The sequence below is a fragment of the Nycticebus coucang genome, chromosome 3, assembly GCF_027406575.1.
Source record: "Nycticebus coucang isolate mNycCou1 chromosome 3, mNycCou1.pri, whole genome shotgun sequence".
Classification (NCBI taxonomy): Eukaryota; Metazoa; Chordata; class Mammalia; order Primates; family Lorisidae; genus Nycticebus; species Nycticebus coucang.
The window spans coordinates 156460808-156482546 of NC_069782.1; the positions used below are offsets into that span (position 1 = coordinate 156460808).

At 48.3% G+C, this 21739-nt stretch overlaps 1 long non-coding RNA gene and 1 other non-coding gene across 2 annotated transcripts in view; one reads left to right on the forward strand and one right to left on the reverse strand.

Annotated features, from left to right (window-relative positions):
• Window positions 1–14176, forward strand: part of LOC128582539 (uncharacterized) — a 69366-nt gene extending 55190 nt beyond the window's left edge. The window contains exons 2-3 of the long non-coding RNA XR_008379067.1: window positions 11963–12194; window positions 14040–14176. This is a non-coding gene — a long non-coding RNA (uncharacterized LOC128582539). The remainder of the gene's footprint in view (window positions 1–11962; window positions 12195–14039) is intronic.
• On the reverse strand, window positions 6530–6636 carry LOC128582668 (U6 spliceosomal RNA). The gene has a single exon (XR_008379115.1). It is a non-coding gene; the product is annotated as a U6 spliceosomal RNA (small nuclear RNA).
• Window positions 14177–21739: the final 7563 nt, after the last annotated feature.

A 21739-nucleotide genomic window follows, 5' to 3' on the forward strand; every position in this document is an offset into this window, starting at 1 on the left:
ACAAAAATAGATAGTGATGGCTGCTGGGCTCCAGCAGGTGCATGCTGCACAGACACAGGTGTCAATTACGGCATCTGGGGCTTTGCATTTGTGGGAGGGATGGCGCTCAGTGGGGCAGGCTGGGGGCTGAGCAATCTGCCCTTTGGACTCCTGTGTCTTCCCTGTTACCAGGGGGATGGGGTTGATACTGTGCCAGACAAAACGCTGTTTCCACCTGGGATAATTACCTGTAATTTCTGGACAAGGGGGAGCTGTGGGTATCAGCGCACCTGCATTATTCTGATCAAGACATGAGTCCCTTGAAGGGAGCCCCGGTCCAGGAGTCCAAAATGGTCTCCAAATCACATATGTTCCAACTCAAAATGTGTGTCAGCTGAGTGAGACTGAAAACTGCCCTGAGGAGTAGAGACCCAAAGTCCTGTTGGCCTCAGCAAACCTGCCTCACTGGGGCAGCCAGTCGAGGCTTCTTAAATGAGAGCAAGGGCAAAACTTGCGGTCCAAACGGGCTGGCACTTTGGAGTATTTTTAATGCAAGCTTGAGACATTGAGAGGACACAGCCCATCATACGTTTGCATTTCTGAGGGAGGAGAACACGTTTGCAGCTTAGAAGGCAGATGAATTTGACCATGTCCTGTGTATTAACTCAGAGGGTATAAAATTAAAAGAACAGTGTTTATAAGGCAGTGGGAAGTAATTATGCAGGAAGCTTTAAAAATATGTCTGACATAATTGTGTGATTAAAAGCAGCTTAGCAAGAAAAAAGGCATGTATAGAAATATTAGGCAGACATCATTACATTTGCACGGGGGGATGGATGGAGGTGGAGGGAGAGTGTGTGAGGCGTCCAGTGACCTGGTCCAGTCCTTTTTCTCAGGCAGTGGCTGGCCCCAGGGTGAACCCAGGGAGATGCTGAGAATGCGGAGAGCTGTGGTACCCTAGCTCTTCACTTTCTGGAAGTGTCACAGTGTAAGGTGAGGCTGTTGTAAGTAAGTTTATGATTTTGTGTTGGGCCATTTTCGTGGCCATCCTGGACAGCTGGTTGGACACCACTGGCTTAAATCCACATGTGGAAAGTTGCCCCAGACAGTTATATTTGCAAGTCTGTTTATGAAATGGTGCCCACGGTAGGACCCCACTGTGATGACCCGGTGGCCGTGTCTGTCAGTGCACAAGGAGCAAGGATCCTACAGCTGACGGTTTGCACTCTCCAATGATGACACCTTGGCTATCCCATCCGAGGGTCCTCCCTCCAGGCAGGGCTGCCCTCCTCAGGCTCTGACACCGCAGTTGCCCCCAGCTGCGTGGTGTGGGCAGCTGGAGAGTGGATCTGACTCCTCTGTGCCTTGGCCCCTTATCTGGGGATGATTACAGCTTCCTTGGGAAATGACAAGGGTCAATGAGTCATGTAGTGCACAGATATTTACATATGCGTGTATACAGTTGTTCTTTGGTATGTGTGGGGGGTGGGTTCTAGGACCACCTGGGGGGTACCAAAGTCCACAGATGCTCAAGGCCTCCCTGATATAAAACAGGGTAGCATTTGCATATGACTGCACCCTTTCCCCGGCACACCTCTGGATTCCTTATAACACCCAATACAATGTAAAGGCTGTGTAAGTAGTTATTCTGCTGCATTGTTTAGGGAATGATGACAAGAAAAATATCTGTCCACGTTCAATACAGACACAACCATTCACTTTTCTATTTACTGTTGGCTGAGTCCATGGATGTGCAGGGCCGATAGTGTGTGTGTGTGTGAGAGAGAGAGAATGCTCGCAGTATGTTTCTGTATACTCACCCAGGGCTGTAGGTAAATGTGTTTCTTATGTGTGACGCTCATTCTACATGTTGTGTACGCTTAGTCATGGTGTCCATCATGCAGCCAGCACGCCACATAGGTTAGCTAGTGCTGTTATTGTCCTTGGACATTTCACTTCAGATCCCGTCTCCCCACCCCCAGCCCTAACTCCTGCATTGCTTTCCCAACCCCTCCCATGGCCCTAGGACATCCTGTGACCTGCCTATCCCCCCATAGGCTTTCCCTGGTGCCCCAACTTATTCTCACACAACCACCCCAGGCCCTTTGCACATGCTGCTCTTGCTGATGCTTGTCACCCCCACTCTGCTAAGTGATAATTTGTGAGAGACATGATCTAAGGATGTCTCCATCATCTCTCTCTTTCTCCTTTAGTGCAGTGTCCCTGGAGCATGTTGCCATAGGACCCCATGTCAGTTTACCATCGAGGTCCCACCCAGCATGTCAGGCTGTGAGATGAAGTGTGGCTACTCTTCAGTGTCCCCAAAATGTGGACAGTGCCCTGCTCCAGCAGCACCTCAGTAAGGATTTGAGTCACGAGTGTAGTGTCCTACCAGCACTTACCTCTGGGCAGAAAGGTTTCGTAAGTTCTTTTTCATTGATTTTGTTGCATATATCTTATTTACTTTCAAAAACACACAGGGAACAAAGTCGTTTTTCAGAATAGGTTGAAGGGCTGAGTGCAGTGGCACACACTGTAATCCCAGGATTCTGGGAGGCTGAGGCAGGGCAATTGCCTGAGCTCAGGAGTTTGAGACCAGCAAGAGTGAGAGACCCTATTTCTAAAAATAGCCGGATGCTGCATGTGGTGGCATCGAGGGCGTTCCTAGAAAAGAAATTGCCACTGACATTTGGAGCAAATTTATTTATCGTCCTGATGTGTGGAATGGGACACAACTGAGTGCTGGGTGACAGAGAACCACAGCATCCTCCTGGCCGATGCTCAGATGGAGGTTGTGCTGGCCAAGGCTGCAACAGCTTGTCCTAGTGGGTGAGGCCTTGGTCACTGCCCTGCCCACCCTGGGGAAAGGAGGGAAGCAGACGAGGTGCCGTGTGCACAGGATAACCTGAGCCCAAAAAGTGGGAGGGGGAGATGTTCAGGGCGTATAGGCACGTCACCGTCGGCAAGGTATTTAAGGCAAGTTGGGGAGAGAAAGAATCAAGGCAAAGAATGGTGGAGACAGCACGTGAAGGGGCGTTCTTTAACACGTTTTGCCGTCCTAAACGTGTTCTCAGTTTCTCAGAGTTTGAGTGTACTATTTTTGGTTTCTTTCTCTCCCCATCTCTCCCATTTTTGTCTGCCCTTTTTAATCACTGTGTTCTGGCTTCTTCTGGTTTAATTGCGTGGTGTCTGTCATGTGGCGGGCATCTCATTAATAGGACACATTCTTCGGTTCTTATTTAGCAAAAGATGATCCATGACCCACTCTCAGCGTGCAGCTTTGCAGAGCTGGTTTCTGTTCCAGATGACTTGCTGAGTGAGCAGTGTTGGCCGGGCTAGTGAACAGTCCTCCCCGAGTTCCATATGTACAGCGATGCTAATTAATGAGGAGGACCTTCCACAAGTTCATGCAGAGAGACCATCAAAGTTTCAGCGCTTCTCTCACAAGCACTGGATCTTTCCAAAGCCTCTGTCTTCCATTCCTTTTTTTCTGTGCCGTATTGAGAGATCTTTTTTCCTTCTTACTTGGTTCCCTAATCCACTCACTTCAAAGCACATAGTGGCTGAGGCTTCCATCAGTCACTCCTTGGGCATTGATGCATCCATGTGAAATGTCCACGCCCTGTCTAGAGGCTGCTCTGTGGTTTAATTATCATTAGGCCAATGGAACTTGCCTACAGGAGACTTAGGAATATGTAATATTTTTATCATTAAAAATTCTAGCCACAATGAGATGCTACTTGGTATCCATGAGAGTGGCTACTATCAGAAAACCAAGCTCACAAGCACTGAGGAGAAAGTGGAGAATCTGGAACCCTGTGCACCATTGGTGGGAATGAAAAATAGTGTTGTCACCATTGACAATAGTAGGGTGGTTCCTCAAAATATTAAAAATAGTATTATCATATGATGTAGCAATTCTACTTCTGGGTGTATAGTCAAAAGAAGTGAAAACAGGGACCCAAAAAGATGCTTAGACATCTATGGTCATAGCAGCCTTCTTCATGATAACTAAAGGGTAGAAGAAACCCAAGTCTATGGATAAACTAAATACAGTGTCCACACAATGGGGTGTCCATTAGCCTTAAAAAGGAAGGACATTTTGACACCTGCTACATGGATGAACCCTTATTTTCATCCTTAGTTAGGTGAAATCAACAAGTCACAAAAGAACAAATGCTGTGCAATTCCATGGACATAAGGTACCTGGTGTAGTCAAGGCCGTGCAGACAGAGAGGAGAATGATGGTTGTCAGGAGAGGGAGGAACAGAGAGTTAGTGTTAATGGAGACAGAGTTTCAGTTTTCCAAGATGAGACAGTCTGGGAGATGGATGGTGGTGTTGGTTGAGCAACATTATAAATGTACTTAATACCACCGAGCTGTACCCGTAAGATGGTTAAGTTGGTAAAGTCTGTGTTATATGTATTTTATCACAATTTTTTTTAAAGCCTGAATGCCTGGAAGAAATTCTAAGAAATACTTTAAATGACTAAGTTTGAATGAACTTAAAAGTGGCAGACTGCCCCCAGAAGATGAAAATTTGTCCCCTATACCAGGGCCTTCCAGGTAATTAATGAAATCTCCCCGATGGTCCGTTGGTGACTGAGACAGAACCAAAGGGTTCTTGGCAAGGGCCACGGGACGTCTGAGTTTGTCGGGATCAAATGTCCCTGCCCAGGAAAGTGCTTGGTGCTGGCCGGCAGCCCAGCCTGCTCTGCCAGGAGTCCAGGCCTCGCAGAAATCCATCTTCATTCTGGCACCCGCCGTGATGTGCCCAGCCAGCCTGTGCTTGGTCAGCCCTGGTCAGGAATCCAACCTGGTTCCATTTTCAATTTTGGAAGCGTTGTTGCAGATTAAAAACCGGTCAAATGATGGGAAAGAGTCAGAGTGAACAGCTGCTCTGTCCCCACCATCCTGCCAAGGCCTAAATGAGCCTCCAAGAAGCATCAGAGGAATGAGGGATTGGTACCCAGCAGGAGGGACTGTAGTCTAGGGAGGGCGTGGTGAGTGGGGGTGGGGTGGGGCAGGGAGGGGGCCAGGAGGGACTGTAGTCCAGGGAGGGCGTGGTGAGTGGGGGCGGGGTGGGGGAGGGAGGGCCATGGGCCTTGGAAGGCCCATCTGTGCAGTGCTAAGGAACACTCATGGGAAGCCAGATCTGTCAAGGTTCTGATTAAATTTTAAGGACTGTTACAACAAAGACGTATGACAACCTTGTCTCCCCCTCATGAGATGGCTGAACTATTTAGCTCCTTTAAAAAAGGACACAACACTCAAAAGGATCAGTCATTTTTTACAGTGTGAGTATCAGTATATTTTCTTCACTTCCTTTTTAACTGTTTCTTATGTGTAAAAATCATCCATCCCCACTGGAATAATTTAAAGAACCCCTGAACACCTTGGTAAGTAAGTCAAAGGCTCGCCTTCTTCACCTGACCCACACCTGCTGCTCCGGGGAGCAGGGTTTTGATTGATAGGTGGTGTGAGTAGCACAAACCGAGCTGTTCTCGATTGTCCAGCCTATGCACAAATGCCTATGCATCTGGCTCCCTGCTGGGAGGGGACCCTCGACACCTCTCAGCTTCAGCAGGGGCTCCCCAGGAGGGATAAAAGCTGAGTTAAAACCTCCCTTCCTCATCATCCTCCAAAGACCTCTGGGAAACTGGCACCTTCCAAGCCTGCGTAGAGTCAGATGGGGGTCTCTCTTGCTGGGGGGACCTTTTGCTCTGTGGGTCTTCAGGTGGGAGAGAGCCCCAACCCCCACCCTGCTCCCAATGTAGAATGTGCAGTCAACAGCAAATACCTTGGTACTGAGGTCTGGAGAGAATTTTCATGGTGGTTCATGTGTATTTACTGTTAAAATAATCATCAAGGAAAATTTAGACACTATTTTTCTCCTGTTTTCTCACACAAAGATGTTTATTTGGGGTGTTTCCTTCCATTTTTTAAAATTCATATTTATGCATGGCAGGAAAAAAGTTTTATACACATGCTTATTATGCTTTCTTACTTAACACGATAAAATACTAAAAAATTGTTATGATTTGAGTATACATGTATGATTTAGTATGTAATTTTAGAAAGCTGTGAAAAATTCTGTTTACTTGATATACCATATTTAACAGTTTCTGCTTTGCTATTTTAGGCTATTTCTCAACTTTTATTTATTTATTTATTATTATTATTACTATTTTTTTTTTTTTTTGTAGAGACAGAGTCTCACTGTACCGCCCTCGGGAAGAGTGCCGTGGCGTCACACGGCTCACAGCAACCTCTAACTCTTGGGCTTACGCGATTCCGCTGCCTCAGCCTCCCAAGCAGCTGGGACTACAGGCGCCCGCCACAACACCCAGCTATTTTTTTGTTGCAGTTTGGCCGTGGCCAGGTTTGAACCCGCCACCCTTGGCATATGGGGCCGGCGCCCTACTCACTGAGCCACAGGCGCTGCCCTATTTATTTATTATTATTATTATTTTTTATTTTCACATATACATGTGTTCATTAGGCTTCCACTTTTTGCTTTCGTTAAAATGAAAAAGTATTTTTTTTTTTATAAATATGGAACGCTTCACGAATTTGCGTGTCATCCTTGCGCAGGGGCCATGCTAATCTTCTCTGTATCGTTCCAATTTTAGTATATGTGCTGCCGAGGTGAGCACAAAGGATTTATTTTTTTGAGACAGGGTCTCACTCTGTTGTGTGGCATCACAGCTCACAGCAACCTCAAACTCTTAGTCTCGAGAGATACCCTTGCCTCAGCCTCCCGAGTAGCTGGGCCTACAGGCAGCCCTACAATGCCTGGCTAGTTTTTAGAGATGGGGTCTCGCTCTTGCTCAGGCTGGTCTTGAACTCTTGAGCTCAAGCTGTGCACCTGCCTCTGCCTCTCAGAGTGCTGAGAGTATAGGTGTGAGCTACCGCACCCTGCCTATTTCTAATCCTTAATTATTATGAACATCCAGGGAAAGTATATCTTCGTAAAAGTAGTTTTTTTTCATTTTTAATTATTTCCTGATGCCAAATCTTGTTACTGGTGTCAAGGTGTTCTTCTGTTACTCTTGCCTCTGTTAGCAATAAAAAGTTTCTCTTTTTCTATGGCCTCATCGGCGGGTTTCAGGATTAACATTTATTTTCTAGTTGATTTTTGTGCATGTCGCTTAGTGAGCACTTTCTCCTTAGGTGGCTGACTGCAGCAGCGGCCCCTGTGCCCGGAATTTCCTCTTCCTGACTTGTCTGCCCTGTCCTGTAAGCATTTATAAACGCTGCATTCGTTACCCTGTGCTGTATTCAGCTTTGAGCTAACGTAGGTGGAAAACACAATGAGAGTCTTTCCTCCCTGGGTCCAGGTGGAGAGTGAGACGGTCAGCACTTAAGCTAGTTGACCATCATGACAGGTGGAGAGTTGCAGGAAAGAAGGGAGTGTGTGTGACTGCAGGACATGCCCAGACAGACCTGCTTTGGGTGCAGCTTCCGGGAAGGATCCTCTGAGGGAAGGAGACTTATGCTGGGAGGTGGGCCTGGAAGGTGAGCAGAGGGCTCTCAAGAAGGTGTGAGGGTACAGGGTGGGACAGGGCAGTGTGCCAGAAGCCCCCAGAAAGTGTGATGTGTGAGAGGGGGAGAGGACCAGACAGGGCTGGTGAAGTTGGTGGGGGCCAAATCGTGACCTTGCCTTGCAGGTCGCATGTTGTACGGAGGAGCTGGGTTTGCCTCAAGTGTAGTAGCAAACACAGTGATTTGTCTCCATGCATTCTCAGAAGAATGCGTAGTGGGTAGGGAGGGTGACCTTTATACCTTGACCCAGAACAATTTCTCTGAACCCACTTGGGAGGTTCCTGGGTGACCAGCTGGATTTGAAATCTGGCCAGCTAGGATGCCCTTGACCTAGACAGTGGTTCTCCACATGACATCTTGGCATTTCATTGCTAGGGCGTGGTCAGCTTCAGACCCTTCACAACAAATTGCACACAAACTTTAAAATGCCTACAAGTGACCACTCTGCTCTCTTGCGTCAGATGCAAGTGACTGTGATGTAAGTCAGAGTGATTTACTAATGTGAAAGGACTCCACGAACATCACCTTTGAGAGATACCTAGAGACGCTTTCTCTGGACTTGAAAAAAAATCCCTTCCTTTCACTTAGTGGGCTGCTTACCGCTTCTGTATCATGACCCACACATCCACATCAGAACCAAGGCCTGCCTGCCATGACAGAGGACAGCTTCTTGGTCCTTCTGACAGCCATGCCCCTCTGCCAATGGGCCTTAAAATGACTCATTTTCGTGAATTGTGTTTATAATCTTATACAGTTGGGGAATTGACCTGAAAATATAGACTGGGCTGGTAATAAAAATGTCACAATGAACTGCTCGTTATCCCTGAGCCCTTGCTGGCTAACTGTTGCCTGTCTACACTGCTCTCTCAAAAAGTATTAGATGTTTATCGTCAAGGTTTTGGATAAACACATTGACCCACAACCACATTTAGAATCAGTCAGACATCAAATTTCAATGGACGCTTCTATTTCATATTGTCATAGACCTCAATTCTCATTTTGAATTTTAATATGTTATTGTGGAATAACACACATACACCAGAGCGTGTAAAGGGTGCCCTGATCTTCAATATATAGTCCTGTGATTTTTTTTTTTTATCTATATAGACACCCTGATGAAGCCACGGGCCGTCCCAGAGCCCAGGGGGTTTCTTCCTTCCCCTTCTTTTTTGATCCGCCTCTCCCCAAGGGGACCACTCTCCCGAGTTCTTTCATCCGCGAGTTTTTCATGTGCTTGACTTTCATATGAACAGAATCACGCGGTGTACTCTTTTGTGTGCGGCGTTTTTCCTTCAATATAATAACTGAGATTCAGCCTTGTTGTTGCATGTTTCAGTAGCTTGTTCTTTGTTAAATCCCACAATTTGTTTATTCACGTTCCTGTGGATGGACATTTGGACTGTTTCCAGGTTGAAGCTATTACAAAGAGTGCTGCTGTGAATATTCTTGTCCATGTCTTTTTTTGGACATTTACACTCATTCTTCCAGGATATGCTAGTATGGAATTACTGGGTCGTAGGGTGTGTGTGTGTTTAGTTTTAGTAAATCATGCCAAATTCCTTTATAAAGTAGTTGTACTAATTTATACACCCACGAGCAGTATATTAATAGCTGTGGCTGCTCTCTATCTTTGACCAACACTTGGCTTTGACTCACATTTAATTCAATACTGATATGATGTGAGGTATACAGGGGGGATTTCCAGAGTGACTGGGAGGATAAGATGATAAGTCTTGAGATTGTCCTGGTCCCTTGACTCCTGATTCCTGTGAATTAGGGACAATGGTCAAAGGCTAGGGGTGAGGTCAGCCTGGAAGGCAGTATTGGCCAAAAGCTTACAAGTCATTCTTGGATAAAGCCAAGGATGAGGCAGTCCCTGAGGATGGTGAAGTGAGGGGTTTTCAGAACCACTTTGGAAACTATAAGATGCCAAAATATACAAGTAAGATATTTGAAGAAATTTTTGTCAACCAGGAATTATTAGTTGGGGTGTTAGGTAGAAATAGATTGCATGCTCAAATTGGCTAATTTGAGGAGAAGTGAATAAAGGGCCTATTTACAAAGACATTAAAAGGAGCAGGAAGGCTAGTGTGTTGGTCTCTGGCAGTGTGAAGACAGGAGGAAGGGTGCAGTCACTAGACTCAGAAGATGCTGTGTGGTGAGGAGCTCCTGAAGTGTGGCCTTCAGTTGAGGATGGCCAGCCCATGAGACCTGTCAGGAGGCAGCTCAGGATCAACAGGTCCCCACCTCACTCTTGTCCATCCAGTGACCCCAGAGGATGAGCCCAACCAGAAGTCAAGGGCAAGGGTGGCCATTTGTGCAGACTGATCTGAGTCCCTGTCCTTGGTCAGAGCCTGGGTGGAGGAGGTGGAGAGAGGTGGCACGTGGGGAGGCAGAAGATGTGCAGATAGCACGCTGGATTTACCAAGCACTCATCAGTCCTCATCTCATGAGCCCGTGTGAGCAGCCTGCTTCATAAATCCTGTGCCTGGGAACCACACCAAACTTGGAGTATTTATTTTCTTGTCCATTTGCCTTTCTAAAAAATGATTAGTTAATTTCTATTCACTCATGGAGAGTCATTCAGGATCAGACAGCACAAACGGATGATGTCCCTTAAGTCTCAGGTCATTAGCAGTTCATGGTGCGTTCCTTCCCTGCAGCATGAGCTCTGTGAAGGTCAGGACTGGTCCTTACCTGCTTCTGGATTCCCAGGGCTTAGCACATGGCCTGGCATACAGCAGCAGCAAAGGGATTATCTGCTGAATAAAGAGAAGGATTCCTGGTGTGAACCAGCCTTGAATGATAAGCACATCATCAGTAAATACATGAAGGAATAAGATTCGCATGGAGATGACAAACTGTAACAAAAATGCCAAGACAGTTCACATCATTATTTAGAAAATTAAACAAAGGCTGTCTTAGAAGTCGCCTATGAAACATGGAGACTTTGAGAGCATGGATTTGATGTCTTAGTAATGCAGGGGAAACAGTAGGCATAGTTCCTGCTCAGACAGTGGGTTATTTTGTGCCACTAGTCAAAGCCAATAGCCCTCCTGAGTGGAGGGCTCTGGAGGGCCTCTTAGTTTGTCTATGTGAGCCATTGCACAAATATTTGGTGATGCTGACTTTGGGCTGAGTACACGTGCTTTGCCTGCACCAGCTACCCTGGTCACTGTGTCCAAGGAGTGGGCAGCATGCCCAGTGTCTTTGTTATGATTGCCATGTATCATGATTTGAATTCTCTCCTTAGCTACGTGTGACCTAAAACCAACCAGTGCACACCTCCCATCCTGTTCCTCTCGCTTCCTCTTCCTGGAAGTCCCTTGCCTTCTTTCTGGTCCCTGTGTCTCAAACTCTTCCCTAAGTGATACACCTGCCAAACCCTCAGCCAATGTATTTGGGTGAGATCTGTGCTAAGGCTCACCCGGGCAGCATACCCACCCCTTGGAGGCAGTAATTAGCTGAGAGGCAGGCTGGTCACTCACCTCGGGCTAATGGGACAACAGAACTTGCTCATGGGACCCTGCTGAGGTACTGGCAGAGGCTTCTGGGGATGTGGTCCTAACATGCCAAAGATGCTATGGGCGGGGGGAGCTGAGAGCCAGGCCAGGAGGGAGGGCTGAGCAGGGCATCCTAGTGGCCTCAGCTAAGCCCTGGTCCAGCCAAGGCCAGAGCCTGAATGCGCCCTTGCACTTTGTGGCTGCAGGACACGTTGGTCATTATTCCTCGGCTTTTGTGTTGCGTGTACCATCATTTGCAACCAGAGGAATTCTGCTTCATGCCGAGGAACTTGCGGGCTAGACAGACAGTCATCTCTGCAGTTTCTCCCATTTCTCGTATGTCATGATCTAAGTCCAACACTGATTATGAAGCAGATGCTCCTAACATTGAGGAGGAACTTGTCTGTGTCCACACATAAGAGTAAAGACAGCTGGAGGGAGGCCATGGTGACATCACATGACACTGTGACCACCTGACACGACCCCCTCATGTGGGAGTCTGGCTGTAAAGAGCACCGTGAAACAGGGCAGCAGCTGAGAGGTGGTGCTCACACAACCGTGAGGCCACCGTGGTCAGCTAGGAAAGCCGGAGAGCGAGGCTCATGTCCTCTGCAGCAGGGTCACTTCCCTGCACCTCCTTTAGTTCTTTTGAATGAAAATGAACAATGACCTTATCTTCAAACTTTAAGAATTCAAGTTAAATATGACACATGCCAAGGGCATGACACAGGTGGAGGAAAGAGGAAAACGCCCTCTGTCCAGCAGAACGGTCTATGAGAGCGGGAGAGGGTTGCCTTGAGTTGTTTCCTCTGCTGCTGGGCTGAGTGTGTGTCATTTTGTTTATGATCTTTTTTTTTGTTATTGTTTCTTTCCTGTGGTTGATTTTGCTGGAGGTATTAATACAGTTTTACTTTTCTCCTTCTTGACTCCAAAGAAGTCCCTGGGGATGAAGAGACCTCTTTGGTGAGACACGGCTTTTTGGGTGACAGAGAAGTCATCACCGCAGGAGCAAGGGCGGGGCTGCCGGGACGCTCAGCTGAAGGGTCTGATGGCCACTCTGGGTTGCTGTGGTGTGGACGGTCCAGCATCCTAGCTGGAACAGCTTCCTCTGTCTGGGAGCTTTGCTGTGTGACGATCAGCTGCCTTTCGACTTGGCCAGGCTGCAGGTAATGCACCATTTGCCTACTGTTCACCCTCATTGTGGTGGGGCCGTGCAAAAGGACTAACACACTTGGTGTGTTACAGACACAGTAGCAACTTTTGACTTTCTTTCGGGGGACACGGTCTTCCCAAACCTCAATGCCAGGGAGATGATCTCAGGAGTTTGTGCCGGAGCCCGGCTGGGCAGCACCTTCCCTGTCTCTCAGGCACGTCCATTTTCACATCAGACTGTTACTGACGGTCCTTGAAACTCCAGGAATGAAGAGAAGGGACTTTTATTACTAAAGCAGAGAGAAAGTTAGAAAGTAATCAGTATGCACTGATTAATAATAATAATAATAATGATAACACTTTGAATTGGTGCCTAGTATGAGAGTTGATTTGCGTTCCTCACCAAACTTCTCACGTATGGCTGCTTCTTTCAGGTTGTCGTGGGTCCACCGTGAGATGTGACAGTGGTGGCCTGTTTTGAAGTATTTAATTACTGGCATTGTTTACTGAGAGAATTTTATAGCTCACTTAGGCATCTAATTTCACACAACATCTGCTATCGATGTCACTGAGTTAAGTATTTGGAAAAGACAGAAGAAAGCAAATGGAGAAAATAAAAATATATATAATTCATTGCTATGGAGGCACAAAAGAGATTTGCCTGGACAGTCAACACCTTAGACGCTGTCGTACTGGCAATCCAATGTGTGCCGTATTTTGCCAAGTATCCTGGGCTGTCACATCTGCCATCACCACCTGTGATCATTTTCTTCCTCTTTTGCACTAAATAATCAATTACAAGGTTCTGGGTTTTTCTCTGCTTACTCATTTATTGCTGGCTCAAGACCTTGCTTCCAATAGTGCCAGAATGAAGGCTCGAGAGTGTCCTTCCTCAGAGGTCAGGGCAGACAACTCATGGGTCACCAATGATGACCATATCAGGTCTCAGAACTGATAAGGTCATTGACAATGTGTGTGAATTTGTCTGCTTTGAAAATGTTAGAAAGGTGTAAAAACTCACAGAGCTCAATGCTGCTGTAGTTTTGAGGCTGAGCCAGGCTCTCTCTGGGCTATCCCTGGAAATGGTAAGTGTCACAAACTTTCTAGAGAGCAATTTGGCACATGCAGCTCTTTATCATTTAACCTGGTATCTCCTGCATGGTGAGGCTATCTTAAGAAAATGGTCAGCATCTGACGTATCCTAGCAGCTTGGATGTGGTGGACTGAAGTTGTAAAGGAGGATTTGCACAAAGGGATTCATTATGGCATTAAATGAATGCACGATGAAATGCCCCCATCAAACAAAACCATGGAACGGTTCAGTCAAAAGGAACCACTAAATTAGAACAATAACAGACCATTACGTGATCAAGACTGACGTTTACTGAGTTTCTAATGTGATAATAACACTGCTAAAATGTTAAGTGAAAAAAAAAAGGAATATAAAACTATGTACCTTATGACCTTAACACAGATGCCTGGAAAAGAGCAGAGTGGTAAAATTACAGGTGATTTTAAACCTATTCTTTATATCTATTTTTCAAATAGATAACATTTTTTGTAATGAAAACATGTTATAAAGGTGCATGTTAATGACAAACTTATTTTAAATATACATGAAGAAAGTAATATTCTTCAAAAAGATTCTGTTACTCTGGACAATATATAAAAATACCATTTCCTCTCTATTATTTTCATACCTACCCCCCTTATTAACACATGCTGGGATTTCTTCAGCATCTTCCCTAAAGAGAAGGCAGGCACCTTCTCTGATGGTCCTTGGGGTACACATGTGGCCTTAGTTATAGGTAAGACAAATATGAAACATTGGGCACCCTGACTATCTTTTTTTTTTATAGATAGGTGCTTGGTCCATCTCCCAGGATGGGGTGTGGTGACATCATCGCAGCTCACTGCAAAGTCAAACTCCTGGACTCAAGTGATCCTCCTGCCTCAGCTGGGACTACAGACGCACACCCTGATGCCATGACATGTGGATAATTTTTCTATTTTTTGTAGACACAAAGTCTTGCTTTTGCTCAGGCTGGTCTCAAACTCCTGGCCTCAAGGGATCCTCCTGTTTTGACCATCCAGAGTGTTAGGATTACAGGTGTGAGCCACCACACCTGGTCCATATCTTAATGGTATACGATGGGGTTGCACGTATGCTCCAGGTCTGGGTGGTGCAGCAGAGCTATTTAAAGACACCCTTGGTATAAGGTAACTGGGGACTGAGGAGACCCTTGAGGTAGGCTGTGTTTCACTCTAGATCTGAGATGCTGAACATGTGATCTGTGGACGTCGCCTGGAAGCTTGTTGTAAGTGCTGAATGTAGGACCAGCCAGACCTACTGGATCTGAATCTGGGGACAATAAGATCCCCAGCTGGGTCCTGGACACATGCAAGCTTCAGAAGTGCTGCCACAGGAGGCACCTTGGGAAAGTGGATGACGGGATTTGGAACCCTGGGGAGAGTTCACACGTTCACCAGCACCCATTTTGGGAAGGAGAGTTTGGTGGTCATGGGGATTGAGTTTCTGTCGGTGGCAGGGAATAGACTTTACCCCATATTTGTTACCTGCACCAGCCCGTTGGGTTGATGTCAAATCAGAGCTTATTTTGTCAGCTGTGGAGAAGTGGGGTGGAGACCAGGGGGAGGCCTTGCACCTGATGCCAAGCCAGCTGGGTGACCCCTTCAGCAGCATGTGGCTCTAGAAGCCAGGGCACCAGGGGTGAGCCCCTCAGAGGGTCCAGCAGCACTGACAGTCTTTGACAGCCCTGCTTGCCTTAGAATGATGAATCAGCCTGTCTTTGCTTTTTTTCTAAAGAAAGAAATTGACAAATTGTGTCAATTTTAAGTTTTATGTTCTTCTCTGTTGTCAGTTAAGGGCAATCCCCTCTAATTTGAAGTCTCTTTCTAAATATCCTGTCAGCTGCCCACGTCTTTCTGACATCCTGTGAATACACCCCCTGAGTTGGAAGGTGGGCTGGGTGGTTACAGATGCCTCTCTTCCCACCGCAAGCCTCTGACAAAGCTCAGTGGATTGAATTTAAAGGTTTGTTCTTTAGCTGAGACTAGGATATTTTTCTGTTTAGCTGTTAACACTTTTTTCTTTCACAACGACACCTTTTATTTTTTTTATAATGTTCTTGGCAAAAAGAGAAAAAAATTGGAAACCTGCGTGTGAGTGGATTAGATAGCTACTACCTTGCCTTCTTGTCATAGGCCTTTCTGAGGGACGGGGGCATTATAAAGAAGTGGCAGTTTCATCCTGATGGAGATCTGATCCACTCTCTGGGCATAAACCATCAATCTGTGGGAGCAGACGCAGGGTGTATCCTAGAAAGGGACAGAGTGTTAACCCCCCCCACCCTGGGCCTATCGCCTCTCAGTGGAATTAGGGAGAGGGACTCCTCCACTGCAAGCTGAGATCGGAAGATTTCCAACTTACATCAACAACTGCTACATGACACTGTAAACTGCATCTGCAGGGGAATCACTGCCCTGAGGCGTATGAGCAGCACTGGCCCAGACCATCCCCATCCACGCCAGGTGGGAGCCCAGGCCCCTCTGGGAGAGCTGCGCAAATCCCAGGTCTGAGGGCTCAGGGCTTCAGCTTCCCGATGGCCTCAGCTTCCTGTACACAGCTGTCTCCTTCCCGCGCCCTCTTTCCCTGCTCTCTCTCCGACTGCCCCTGGGGTCTCACCTTCCCCTCCAGAGACCTATCAATGTCTTCTCCTCAGCACACACAGTGCCCTCACGTACCTGTTGCCAGCTGTTACGATAATAAAGCGTCACCCTGGCCCACTACTGTTAGCAAGAAATGAGATGTGACACCACGCCCTTGACAGTGACATAGTGGTAGATCAGGGACTCACAACTCCAGCTGAGCCGACCCTCTGATTAGCTGTTGTCACCTGGGCACAGCAGGGAACTAGGGCCTGGAGCCTGGGAGCCCAGGGTCTGGACTTAACCCTCCTGTGCTCGGCAGAGCCAGCAGCTGTGTTTTCCCCGATGTTGTCCGGAGTGTGTGTGGCGAACCATACTCCAAACCTTGTCAGACTTAGCCCAGTGTGCGTGCTGGGTTTCTTCATCCACACTGGCTGGGGTGCACCCCTGCAGACTTGCACGGAGACCTGGGTCTTTCCACATCTGAACTGCAGCTTTTGTGCTTTAATTTTCTCAGGATGGAATCTTTATCTGATACTCACAGCTGCGCATAGCCTTTCCACTCACACAGCTGGCCATGTGGGAAGGGTTCCTCATTCCTCAGTGTCCTGTCACAGGGAATAATGTCACGCCACAGCACACTGCCCAGGGCACAAGTGCTTGGTGCTGAGACAGACCTGAGGAATCTGAGCTCACAGCTGCTGCTGGCTTGTTGGAGACATGCATTGCTCAGGTTTACGGGACGCATCTGAGAGCTGCCTCTTGCCGTCTCCACCTTGTCAGGAGGGTGGGATTGCATTTTCCCCGAGTCTCCATTGTCCGTTGTGTTTGTGGCACAGACAGAAGCACACTTGACATTTCATTCCAGAATCATGGCATGTTCCAGAGATCCCGATAACCCAGGCCATTGGGTGTTAACAGTGACCTCCAGTACACCCCAGGGCCCATTTTGTTTGAGAATTGAGAGGGATTCAGGAAGTGCCTATCACACCCCAAGCTTGGCTGAAGTCTCCAGGGATAAAAAGAGGAATAAATTCAGGAGAAATAAACATGGAAATAAATGCTTCATGTGTAATTTGTAAACACATGTAAAAATGCCCCCAAAGGGAGAAGGGAACAAAGTGACTCTGCTTGGGTGGTTCGGAGTTGGGGTAAAAGGCCCCTGAAGGTGGAAGGGGCAGGATGGGCCGCAGCGACCAGCCTCCCCGGACCTCAGGGGCTTGAACTGGGAAGGTTACTTCTCATCTGAGGACTCGTCTGGAGGTGTCAGCAGGGCTCAGCTCCACGCGGGTGTGATGGTGGGAAGCAGTGCCACGAGATCCCCAGTGGGCCCCCTCTTGTCTCTCCCACGTGTGCTGAGTAAGGGAGGGGGAGGAGGAGAATGGGCACTGGCCTGAAAGGGACGCATCTCCCACCCACGTCTCTGGTCAAAGCAAGTCAGGTGATGGATGCCACCTCAGAGCACAGGAAGTATGACCCCGCCACATGAGTACGACCTCAGCACATGGCCAGAAGGAAGAGGAGAAGCCTACTGACAGCCACAGACACAAGGCCTTCCAGCAGGAAGGACAGCATGCGGACACAGGAGACCCGTGCCTGGATTGGTGCTAGGCCAAGGTGGGTTGACACGTGTCCTGTAGCCCACTGCCTCTGAGCACAGCACACAGCAGTTCTGTCTCAGCACCGATAGGGCCCTGGGTATGAGGGCAGAGGACAAAAAGCAGGGAGCGAGCAGGGAGGAAGAATGACTCCCCACATCATAAGCACTCTCCACGGGGGCTCCTTGAGGGTCACAGCCGGCCCTTGTATGTCTTCCTGTCCCCAACCCTGTTGGGCTGTGGCTATGTCCTCACGGCTTGGACCCTGCCTGGCAGAACCTCGCCCAGCTGTGTGGGTATTGAGAGTGGCTCAGGGACCAAGGGGCTGGCCTTGGAGACCGGCCCCCACCCAGTGATGTCTGGCTGCGTAACATGGGTTTGCTAATCTCAGCTGCTACTGAGGGAGGCTGTCCTGGCTCCAGGGAGCTGGTCTGGAGTGCCTAGTAGCCATGTTCCTAATCTCAGCTGCTATTGAGGGAGGCTGTCCTGGCTCCAGGGAGCTGGTCTGGAGTGCTGAGCAGCCACATGGCAGCAGCCATGACCTCAGCTGATTTCTGGCTGTGCAGCGGTCGGCAGAGGTTGTCCTGGTCCCTGGATGGGCCCTCTGGGGCCATCTCCGCCTGGGCTACTCTGAGGCTGGGTGTCACTGTGAACTGCAAGGGTAAGAGCCAAAGAGTGCAGGCTCCTGCACCATGCCCGGGCGCTGTCACCTGCACCATGCCCAGGCGCTGTCACCATGCTCAGGTCCAGTGATAGAGCACAGAGTCGCACAGCCACAGCACAGGGCAAGAGAAGCTGGGAAGTGCCGGCTAATGGAAGCAAGAAATGCTGAGATGTTTCAGAACTCTATTCTTCCTCTCCGACTGTCCAGGAGCACAGGGAGTGGGGCCACATGGTCTCGAGGAGCAGGTGGTAAAGCCAGGGGAGAATGTCATCCGTGTTAAGATGAGCATAGCTCCCCTCGAAATCAGGCCAACTTCTTACTCTACCCACAGGAAGAGACTATCACTCCCCAGGAACAAACCCATCCATTGAGAGGAAGCCATTTCTCACCATCTGGAGTGACTCCTCAAGCCCTGGATGTAGGCAGGCTGTTCCCTTGGCCCTGTGGCTGTCTCTGCTCATTCCAGCTCACAGGGCTGCCACAGCACTTCCACAAGGCGTCCCAATGATCAGCAAACACAGGAAAAATTAACGCTCATGTTGTATTTTAATCTATTTTACATTTCTATGTCAACGCATAGAAAATGTTTTATTAATATTTTGTAAAATTTGTAATGAATATTTGTAAATAAAGACACATTTAGCAGCAACTTCCCATTTTCCCTATGTATCTATGGGCGACCTCTGGGACACCCAGTGGAGTCCCTGGGTACTCAAGACCACATTACCAGTGATGGGGACTCCAGGCAGAGCCTGTCCATTCCATCAATCTCTCACCACCTTAGCTGAGAACCAGCACTTGGCTTTCTCACCAGTGATTCAGAGAACAGGTGTTTTTACAGAATAGGAATCTCTACATTTGTTGAATGTACTTGAGTTTATTTAGAAATATCTGTTGTACGTGTGGAAAGGCTTGCCCAGGCTTGGGGCTTTGCTGCGTGGCTGCCATTGGAGACCTGCCATTTAGCCACCTGTGCTACATAGCCCAGCATCTGATTGCATTGGGGATGCCAGCGACAGTGGCACCACCGGATTTTATATATGCTCTCCTCCCTTGTCTCACCCTCAGCCTTTCACCGAATATAGTCATGTTAAGGTAGAATGCATTGAAACTGCTTACAGACTGTGTTATCAACTTTAACGGTGTTCTCAGTTTATATTTAGTTATTATACAAGCTCTTCTGGGAGATCACATTTCCAAGGACTTGTTGGAGTTAGGTTAAGTACACCCTGGCAGATAACAATGAATGAAACCCCTCCTCTCTCTGTGCTGTGTGATCAGACCACCTGCCATGCCCAGTGTGGATTCTATGCAGCTCAGAAACGGTGCGGTGCGTGGAGGCAGGTGGCCCCGAGCCCCACAGCCCTGTAGCTGGGGGTGCAGAGGCAGCCTAGAGAGGAAAGGCTCTCAGCAACCACCAGTTTCCTCTGGGAAGTGGCTGCTGCTGTTTCTGGACTGACCCTGTGGAATCTGGGCAATTTTCTAGAGAGGAGCAGGGTCCTGAGCTCTGCCCTGCAAGGTCTCTGTATGTTGGGGCTTGGCAGGAAGGAGGAGGCACATTCACTCTGGGGGATTTGAGCAGACTTCGGCAAAGCTGTCTGCTTACCAACGGTGGGCAGGGGAGTGTGGTATCGCTGGGCTGCTGACACCAGAGCACTGCCAGGCATGGCCCTGAGGGGCCAAGGGAGAGTGGTGCCCAGACTCGAGAGGACACCGCGGAGGCAGTTGTGGCTGTGATGGAAGGAAGCATCACCCATCGGTGGGCAAGCTGATCGGAAGGAGCACACCCAGGCCCACCCCCTTGCCCTCTGGGCCTCTTGCAGGGGCCTCTCATGGACTCATCTCCTCTGGAAGCTGAGGAGTAAAGCATCTGGGTGGGGGCGCCCAGAGGGGTCCACCCCCTGGGCACAGAGCAGATGGCTGGTGGGTGGGAGGGCAGGGAACAGATGTTCAGTGCAGTCCTGAGCCACTGACCTCTCCAGGCCAGTGCCTTGCCCATGACCAGGCCTGCCACAGAAGCTGACCAGTGTGAGAGAAGCTGAGCCATTCTCGGATAAGAAAGAGAGGGGAGGACTGTGGATCTGGTTTCAGAAGCTCTGAGTTCCAGTCCCAGGACAGCCACTGGCCAGCACTCACCTGGGCAAGTCACAGGCCTCCACTTTCTCCTGCGCAAAATGAGAATAACGACGATCACTCCCTGGGTTTCTGTGGAGCCTGAATAGGCTCAGAAATGCAAGGTGTGTGGTGAGTGTCCTGGAAGGGGACCGGCAAGGGTGTGGGGGTGTGAAGTGGAGCATGGTGGTGTCCAGTGAAAGGAGGAGAGAGGGAAGATGGTAGCTGGCCGCTCTCCTGCTCAGAGGCTGTGGGTGCCACGCTGGAGGTTTTAGGCTGTACTGAGACCACGGGAGAGACTGAGATCTCAAGCAAGAGGGCCGGGGGCTTGGCATAGGACAGCAGAGCCAAGGGCCTGCGTGCAACTCAGAGAGGCCATCACGAGAGCTGGTTGTTTCTGCCGCTGGTGCAGAATGGGAGGAGGTTTGCCCCACAGGGCGTGGACCCTGTGTTGGTTACCTAGTGCTGTGTAACATCACACAGATTTAACAGTTTGAAGTGACATATTATTATCTTAGTTTCTATCAGTTGGAAATTTGAGCACAGCTCAGCCATGTCCTCGCAAGGCTATGGTCCAAGTATTGGTGCTGGGACTGTGTTTTCATCTGAAGGTTCTGTGGGGAGGGATCTGCTTGCAGAGCACTGTGTTTCTTGGCAATGTTCACTTCCTTACCACTGAAGGACTTGGAGCCCAAGTTTCTTGGTGGCTGTTGGCTGGAGGGCACCCTTTGCACCTTGTGGGTGGTCCAGCTCACAACACTGTGGCTTGCTTCTTCAAAGCTAGCACGAGGAGAGTCTCTTAGTGAAGGCATAGTCTCATGCAAGTAGCCACATGCAGCTGTCTCTGTGCCATATTCTGTTGGTTAGAAGCAAGTCACAGGTCCCCTCTGCAGTCCCAGGGTGGACTGGAGCACAAGGGTGTGGACACCAGGAGGCTGGGATTACGGGCTACCCGAGCGTCTGTCTACTACAGATGTCAAAGCAAACGTCTCGAGTTGTGTCATTTTAAGAAACAAAATAACCTGCCATAAGCTTTCCTGCTTGTGTAATATTCTCTCTTCTTTTCTTAAACAAAAGGCAAATAAAGGTTTTAGTTGCCTAAGGGGCCTGTTGATTTGAAGTATATGATTTCTTTAAGTCGTTTTATCAGAACCCGATTACGTTTCTATGAGAGGCATGGAGGAAGCCCAGAAGTGCCTTTGAGAACCCCCGGGCTTTCCTCAGTCCTCGCTAAGAGAAATAGTCACTTCCCAAACTAAAGTTTTATTCTATGGAAATGGATTTGGAAGGGAAATTATCATGGTAAAAGGGAGAGGTTTTTATATTGTAAAAATAATTTTTTTGATTTTCAGCCAAATGACAACAGAAAAGAATTTTAAAAGCTCAAATAACTTAAGCAACTCCCAGAGCGTGCCTGTGATCTCCTGCCCTTGGACTTGATTATGAAAAGTATTATTATTTCAAACCACAGATCTCATCATATACAATTTTAATGTTGTCATATTTATAGAGATAA